Below are 9931 nucleotides of genomic sequence, written 5' to 3'. Positions count from 1 at the left end.
CAAACCCATTATGACATCTTTCACATCTTTGAAAAAACACATGGCCTTTGTGACATCACAGTCCCTCTGTGTATCCGTATCCTCATTGTGAAATATCAATTGAGATCAGATATGTCATTGTAATATCACAAAGCATTTACAATATAATCATTGGTGTGACATCATATTGTCTTTTTGACAGTATCAGGTCATTGTGACATCACAAATCTGTAATGACATCATACCACTATGACACCACATTGTCATTGTGACAACATATATACATTATGAAGGCCTATTATGTGATTTCGTTGTATTTCAAATGTGGGTTCATATCAAAAACACATTTTGACTTCATAACCATTGTGACATGACAATACCTTTGTGATATAACATTGCCATTGTGATATCTCTAAACAACTGTGACAACTCAAACATATTCTGTCCTCGTAAGTTTTGTGACATGTTGCCACTGTGTTAGGCCCATTGAGAGCTCAATCTATTTTTGATCTCATATTATTTCAGGTATGACATTAAATATTAGAAATATACTGTGATATTATGAATATTGTGACATTGTAATGACCATTGTAATGACCATTGTGTCACATTGTCACATCACAAATCTGTTCTGACTTCATCACATTTGTGCCAACAAATGACTTTGGAATCCTCACAATCCCATTCAAACTCATATACTCATTATGAGTTAATGAAAATTGAGGTCTGGAATGCCATTGTCACATCACCAAACTACTGTGACATCACAAAACTATTTTGAACTCATCACTATTATGGCATCACCAACTAATTGTGACATAACAACACTCTTATGACATTATAATTTGACATCATATTGCAATTGTGATATTACTGAACCCTCATGCTTTCACAAACCTATTATGATCTCATCACATCTTAGAAAATTATGGCCTTTGAGACATCAAGCTCCTTCCGTGAACTTGTATCATTGTGAACTTGTAGCAATTGAAAATAGAAATTAGATGTGATATTGCAAACTAGTTTTGACATCACTAACCCATTTTTATATCATTAACACTTTGACAACCAGAACCTGTTAAGAACCCTAGCACTTTTGACAAAAAACATGGCCTTTGTTTCATCACAGTTCATTTGTATATGTCATTGTGACTTCATTCTCATATCCTCACTATAAACTAATGGAAATTAAGATCTGACATGCCATTGTGACATCATAAACCCTTTGTGACATCATCACCAGTGTGACATCAGACTGTCATTATGACACCATCAGCTCATTGTGACATCACCAAGCTACAGTGACATCATAGCATTATGACATCGCATTGACATTTTGCTGTCATAGACACATTGTGAATGTATATCTTGTGATTTCATTCTATTTCAAATGTGGCATATCAGTTAATATCAGAAACACATTGTGACCTCATAACCATTGTAAGATAATAAACCCTGTGTGACATCATAACCAGTGTGACATTATATTGTTTTTATGACATCTTTAGCTTATGGTGGCATCACAAAATGATAATGACAGTATAGCATTTGCCATTGTCATTGTGACATCATTGTCACATTATGAATGCCAAATCTGTGATTTCATTGTATTTGAAATGTGGCATGTGGGTTGATATCAGAAACTCATTGTGATGTCATAACCATTGTCACATCAAAATCCCTTTTTGACATCCATTTGGCAATGTGACATCACACTGGCAATGTGATGCTAGTAAGGCACCGTGATATTACAATGGTCATGAACTCACAATGGATTTCTGATATCAACCAACATGCCACATTAGAAATATAATCAAATAACATAATAGGCAAACACAACGTGTCTATGACATCAGAATGACAATGTGATGTTATAATGCTATGATGTCATTGTAGTTTTACATGTCAAAATGAGCTGATGGTGTCATAATAGCAACATATTGTCACAATTATGATTATGTCAGAAAGGATTTGTTATGTTTCAATGGTATATCTGATGTCAGTTTTCATTAGTTCCTCATGAGGATATGGATACAAAAAGGTTCTGTGATGTCACAGAGGCCATGTGTGTTTTCAAAGGTGGTAAGAGGTCATAATAAGTTTGGGATGGCCCAATGTGATCCATAATGTCACAATGGAAATGAGATATCCCATTGGGTTTTTCATGTCACAGTGGTGATCAGGTCGCAATGATTTTGTGATGTCACAGTTTGTTTGTAATATCAGAATGGAATGATATATCAAATTTCAATGACTCATAATTCAATATGAGGATACCAGGTGATAGAAGAAGCTCCATAGTATGAGGTCATACTATGTGAAAACCCAATGGGACAGTGATTTCACAATGACAATGTGATATCTCACCATCCTGTTATAAGAATGTTTTGATGTCACAATTGGTGATGCAATACTGATGAGGAGGTTGCAATAGATTTGAGATGTCCCAAGGGGTTGGTGATGGCACAATGGCATGTGGGATCTCAATTGTCATTAACACACCATGAGTATATAAGTTTGGGAAGGGATTCTAATGTCAGCAAAGCATATGTAGTCAAAAAGGTGAAGAACTAACAGGTCTGAGATGTCACAAAGTGACGTATTGGTTATGGTGTCCAGCGATGTGATATCATGATGTTACACAGGATTTTAGATATCTCATGTCATATCTGAAATACGAGGTCAAACACAGATTTTCAACTCACAAAGGACCTAAGATATCACAATGGCATGTCACAAAATTATGAGAACAGGAGAGGTATTTGATGTCACATTGGGTTAGTGATATAACAAAGGCAATGTGCTGTGACAAAGAGATTTAGATGTCACAAAGGTTATGAGTTCACTATGGTTTCCTGATATCAATGCAAATGGCACATTTCAGATAGAGTGAAATCAAAGATAGGCATTCAAAATGGGTCTATGACATGAAAATGACAATGTGATGTCAAGGCAGCAATGATGATAGTATATGTACTCATTACCTTGCTCGTGTAACTGTAATCCTCTGTACAGTGTATTTACAATAAAAAAAACTCACAGAATTAAAAAAAGAAAAATATGGCATGGTGTCATTGGGGTTTGGTGATGTCACAATAAATGGTGGTGTCATGATGACAATGTGATTTCACAGTCATAATTATTGCACAAAGTATTTGTGATGATAAAATGCTATGTGTGATAACAATTTTTATTAGTTCACTATGAAGATATGAGTACACAAATGGTCTGTGATGCCACAGAGGTCATGTGTTGTTTTTTCTTTTCATGTTTTTTTTTGTGTGTGAAAATACCGTACCGAGGGGTTACAATTACATGGGCAAGATAATGAGTACATTTCTTATCAAACATTGTAGCCTACTCCTTTGTTTCCCCTTCCTATCCCTTCCCATCCTCCCCCTGCCCCCCCACCCAATCTTCCCCGCTCCCCCTCCCCCCTCCCAATGAAAGTTGTAAAGTTCGTTTTCGACATAACGACTTGTACATCTCCAGAGTTCACAATAGCTTTGTGATGTCAAAATGTGATTGTGAAGGCACAACAGCAATGTGATGTCACAATGGTTTTGTGATGTCACAGTGGTGATAAGGTCACAATGAGTTTGTGATGTCATTATGAGTTTGTAATATCACAATGACATGTCCAATTTCAATTTCTACTAGTTCACAATGAGGAAACAATTTCAAAGAAAGAAAAGCTCCAAAGACCATGAGTTTTTAGTCATAACTTTTGCGATATGCTGCCATTAGGATATTTTAGGCCTTTAGTAAGCTTATAATCTGTTTTCAAACTCATAATATTTCAGGTATGACATATGATATCAGAAATTGACTCTGACATGAACATTGTGACATCACATTGATAGACATCAAGAACAAGGTGTCACATTGTGAACTCACAAATTTGTTAGGGCTTCATCACATTTGTGCCAATGACATGACTTTGGAGACAACACAGTCCCTTTGTGAACTCATATTTTCATTGCGAATTAATGACATTTGAGACCCGGCATACCATTGTGACGTTTCCAACCAATTGTGACAGCACAAACGTATTATAGTAGAAACACATTGTGATCTAATAGCCATTGTGGTAGCACAATCCCTGCATGACCCCATATTTCGATAGTGATATCACTAACGCAATGTGAAATTCCAATCCTCTCATACCCAATCCAGGTATGAAATGTGATACCCGAATCCAGTGTGACATCTTGATTATGGTGACATCACACTGATAGATGTTATGAGCATTTTGTCATATTCTGACAACACACACCTGTTAGGACTTCATCACTTTTGTGACAACACATGCCTTTGGAGACATCACAGTCCCTTTGTGAGCTCATATACTTATTGTGGGTTAATGACAATTGAGATCACGTGTCATTTTGATATCACCAACCCATTGTGACATTGTGACACACCTCTTGTAAACTCATCACCAGTGTTGCATCACCAATTGTGATATCAAAACATTACGAAGTCATCATATTGCAACATCACATTGCCATTGTGATGTCACTGTTCCACTGTGTTTTCAAAAACCTGTGTCTTCACAGCGTTTTAGAAAATTCATAGCCTTTAATACTTCAGTCTTCTTCTGTGAACTCATATCCTCATTGTGAAATAGTAGCAACTGAAATTCGACATGTGATTATGAGATATGACTTCACAAAATTATTTGATTTCATCACAAATGTGACATCACAAACCCATTGTGAGCTTTCATTGCCATTTGACAATCACTATCACATTGTGACATCCCAAACCTATTAGGACTTCTTAGCATCTTTGCAAAAACACATGGCCTTTGTGACATCACAGTCCCTTTGTGTAACTATAACCTCATTGTGAACTGACACCTTTGTGACATCACAAGTGTGACATAATATTGTCATTATGGCAGCATCAACTACTTTTGACATCACAAATCTACAATGACAAGATAGCATTATGAGATCACACTACCATTGTGATGTTATAATAAGATTATGAATGCCTGTTTTTAATTTTTTTTTCAGTCCTGGGGCTTGAACTCTAGGCTTGGGTGCTGTCCCTGTTCTTCAGCTCAAGGTGAGCAAGCTATCGCTTGAGCCACAGAGCCACTTCTGGTTTTCTAGTGGTTTTCATTGGAAATAAGAGTCTCATAGACTTTCCTGCCTGAGCTGGCTTTGAACTGCGATCCTCAGATCTCAGCCTCCTGAGTAGCTAGGTTTATAGGCACCGGCGCCCGGCTTTTTCATTCTATTTCAAATTTGACATGTGTGTTGATATCAGAAACATAATGTGACCTCATAACCATTGTAACATCATAAATCAGCAGTGACATCAAATTGTCATTATGACACCATCAGTTCATTGTGACATCACTAAACAACAATGGCATCATAGCATTATAAATCACAGTGACATTGTTATGACTTAACAGTGTGAAGGCCGATTCTGTGAATTCATTCTGTTTCAGAAACCCATTTTGACCATATAACCAATGTGATATCACAATCCTTTGTGACATCACATTGCCATTGTGATATTATTAACCTGCTGTGCCTTCACAACCAGTCCTGTCCTTGTAAGTTTTGTGACATGCTGCCATTGTCATATAGTAGGGCCTTTGTGAGCTCATAATCTGTTTTCAATCTCATATTTCTGGTATGACATGTGATATCAGAAATCCCTTATGACATCATACTGCCAGATGTCATGACCATTGTGTCACATTGTGACATCACAAAGCTGTTAGAACAGCATCACATTTGTGACAACACATGCCTTTGGAGACATTACAGTCCCTTTTTAAGCTCATATATTCATTATCAATTAATGACATTTGAGATATCCCATGCCACTCTGACATCATGAACCTATTGTGACATCACAAACTTATTGTGACCTCATCATGAGAATGGTATCAACAACTAATTGTGGTATCAAAGCATTATTTTGAGATGATATTGTGGTATTGGCATTGTTATTTCACTGTCCCATTGTGTTTTTACAAACCTATTATGGCTACAACACATCTTAAAAAATTCACGGCCTTTGAGACTTGAAGCTCTTTCTGTGAACTTGCGTACTTATTACCTCTAAGGCAAGGAGACAAACCATTGAGTCACATTTAATATAATAATCCAATTTACACTAGAAAAGAGACTGTGATTACCTTATCCTGGACTGGATAACCAGGTCCAAGATCAGCCTTGACCACCAAACCTGAGACCTCCAATGGGCAGCCCCGCCCTATCTTAGTTGGTCTGCAAACCACCAGCCAAAAAATTATGATCTCCAAAGCTCCAAACCTCAATGGGCAAGGCTTTTAACTTTTCCATTACTCCCTCCTTCAGTACAGACCTGTCATTCCTTTCTGGTCTTTCTCTTTTTCCCTTCCACCATTTCCTTCTTCTCTTCAGGCCTCTCCAGTCTCCACATGCCTACACTACTCTGCCCTAATGACCACTTTTCTGCTTCCTCTCTTCTCAGGTTTTTCCCTTCCTGCTGCCTTACCACTTTCTTCCATCCAGGTAGCTCTCATTTTTATATTCCCTTCCAATGCTCTAAAAATGCAACTTATATATAGATTGTACCTCTCCTCACTCCAAAGAGTCTTCTGCCTGTTTTCAACCGTCACTTTCCAAACTGCCCAATGTTCAATCACTTCTTGACAGCTCACCAAGTGAGGCTTGACACCTTCACCTTTGGTGGCATTCCCCACACTCTCCGGTGGGCCAGGCCAAGAATTTACAAAGATTAATGGCTCCCACAGATAATTCTGGCTCCACTGGTTATTACAGTATCCTCATAGTGAATTAGAAGAAATTGAAATTGTATATGTCGTTGTTATATTACAAACTTGATGACAGGCTCTTCAGTAAATGATGTTGGCTAAATTGGTTAACTACTTGTAGAAAACTAAAGCTAGATCCTTATATATCACCCTGCACCAGAATCAACTCCAAATGGATCAAAGTCCTCGGAGTCAAACAGACATTCTGAAAACTTTACAGGATTGAATAGGAGAAACCCTAGGTCTCTTGGCACAGGCCAAAATTTTCTTAATAGAGACCCAGAAACACAACACATAAAAGAAAGGTTGGACAAATGGGATTGCATGAAATTGCAGAGCTTCTGCATGGCAAAGGACATAGCTAGCAAGATCAATAGAAAGCCCACGGATTGGGAGAAGGTCTTCACTAGCCATACAACAGATAAGGGTCTCATATCCAAAATATAACTGGAACTCAAAAAATTAAATTCCCCAACAACAAATTTTCAAAGAAACAACTGCCCAATAAATAAGTGGGCTAAAGACTTACAGAGAAATTTCTCTGAAGAGGAAAGAAGGATTGCCATTAGACACATGAAGATATGCTCAACTTCTCTAGCCATAAAAGTAATGCAAATCAAAACCACATTGAGATACCACCTCACCCCAGTTAGAATGGCTAAAATCAAGAACTTTAATAACAACAGATGCTGGAGCGGATGTGGACAGAAGGGAACCTTACTGAATTGTTGGTGGGAGTGTAAACTTGTTCAACCACTTTGGAAAGTAGTAAAGAGGTTCCTCAAAAGACTCCACATAGAGCTCCCTTATGACACAGGAATCCCACTTTTGGGCATTTTCCCAAATGTTCACAAACAAGACCACACTAAAGCTACCAGCACAACTATGTTTATTGCAGCCTTAATTACCTTTACCCTAGCTAAGATATGGAACCAACCCAGATGCCCCTCAGTAGATGAATGGATCAAGAAAATGTGGTATATATACACAATGGAATTCTATGCCTCCATCAGAAAGAATGGCATTTCCCCATTTGTTAGGGAATGGAAAGTCTTGGAAAAAATTATATTAAGTGAAGTAAGCCAGGCCCAATGAAACTTAGGCCCCATGATTTCCCTTATTTGCAATAAGTAGTATATGTCTGAGTCAAGCAGAAAAGGTCAGATAAGTTGATGTTAGGGAAATGAACCCTAAGATATGTATTCAAATTTTTTTTTCTTTCATGCATGTGTTTCTAACACATTTATAAGATTATTTCTTTGTTGCTTTGTATGTCCCTCCCCATGGTATAACCTCTGCTTTCACTGTATTTGATGTTGTTATAATTTGTGGAGGGGAAGGGAAAAACAAATAGTTTAAATAGGTATTCAGGTGGACCTATTGCAACAATGAGATGAATAAATCGTTATGTGGAAAATGAACTTTACAACTTTGGTGGGGTGGGAGAGCTGTTTGGGGGCGCGTGGGGAGGGTGGGATGGGAAGGGGAAACAAAGGAGGAGGCTACAATTCTTGAAAAGGAATGTACTCATTATCTTGGACAAGCAGAAATGATCAGATAAGTTTATGTTGGGCGAAATGAACCCAAAGATAAGGACTCAAATGTTTTTTCTCTTGCTATTGTTTTTTTTAGGATATTTATAAGATGATTTCTTTGTTGCTTTGTATGTCCCTCCCCCATGACATAAACCTTGTTTTCATTGTATTTGATGTTGTTATAATTTGTGGAGGGGAAGGGAAAAACAAGTTGTTTAAATAGGGATACAGGTGGTCCCATGCCACAATCAGATATACAACAAGTTATGTCGGAAAATGAACTTTAGAACTTTGGTGCATGGGTTGCTTTGCGGGGAAGATGGGAAGGAATGGGAAGGGAACACAAGGGAGGGGGAAACAATGTTTGATAAGAAATGGAATCATTACTTTGCTCATGTAATTTTAAGCCCTCTATATTTATTTTCACAATAAAAAATCATGAAATAATAAAGTAAAAATCCATGTCAATTTTTTTTTGGTGGTCGTGGGGCTTGAACTATGGGCCTGGTCGCAGATTTCAATGAGTTCTTCAGCTCATCGATACCACTGTACCATTTGACCCACAGTGCCATTTCTAGTTTTCAAGTGGGTTATTGGAGATAAGAGTCTCACAACTTTTCTGCTGAGGCTGGCTTTGAACCACTATCCTCAATCTCAGACTCCTGAGTAATTAGGATTATAGGCATGAGCCTCCAATGCCCAGATCCAAGTCAATGTTTAAAAAGCAAGCTTATTGAAACTTCTGGTTTTTCCAATAAGCAATCTTAGTTTTTAGCATTAGTTTATAACTATGAGTTATTTTTAGATGTAACTGTGAACTTTTTAATAGAATCAAATATAATTTTTACTATTACTCAGTATCTCACAAAATCCACTGTAATTGACTTTCCCCAAAGTCAGTTATTATGTACTATATTACTCACGATTATTACAGTCTATATTACATATAGTGTGAAGCGAAAATAGTTTGGATTATTTCATATAAATTAGTAGATGCTATTTTAGCAATATAAATTCACATCTGTAATTTTAAAAGAAGGAAAGAAGGTTTTAGAGTTAAAATCAATTATAAATGTGTAGTGTGTCCCAATTAAAGCAAAAATTCTGAGTTCATACAAACAAAATTATTTTCTTTCCACTAAAGACTTTGAAGTATTACTATATGAAATAGTGAGGCAATAAGAGGAAGATTCAAATCATGTCAATGTCTCTGTTATTCTACTACCCCCTCCACTAACAAGACCTATCCAGTCCCAGATGTCACAAAACTTCAAGTATCTCCCTTAGAACTCTATTTCGAAAAGTTCTAAATCACTTATTCTTTTTGTACTTTCTGTTATATGAAACAAAATATAGACACAAAACAATTGAAATAAAATGCACACATATGTTGAAGTCACCACAGCTGGAAAAACAACCAACAAATTAGAACGCCCTCAGGAACTAAAACATGTTGGGCCCAGTTATTTTTAAGCACAAAAACCTCAAATACATGTTACCCTTGACTAGAACCATAAAGATAACTGTGTCTCAGAAATACAGTTGTGTTCATTTGTAATTAAATTCATCTAGATGAACCTAATATAGCAAATCCCTTGAATGGATCAAACTGTTTAAAAGAAATGTGACTGTA

This window comes from Dipodomys merriami, unplaced genomic scaffold, assembly GCF_024711535.1.
Source record: "Dipodomys merriami isolate MVZ:Mamm:240054 unplaced genomic scaffold, mDipMer1.0.p SCAF_570, whole genome shotgun sequence".
Classification (NCBI taxonomy): domain Eukaryota; kingdom Metazoa; phylum Chordata; class Mammalia; order Rodentia; family Heteromyidae; genus Dipodomys; species Dipodomys merriami.
The sequence above is the reverse complement of the archived record's forward strand: the minus strand, read 5'-3'. Positions refer to the sequence as shown.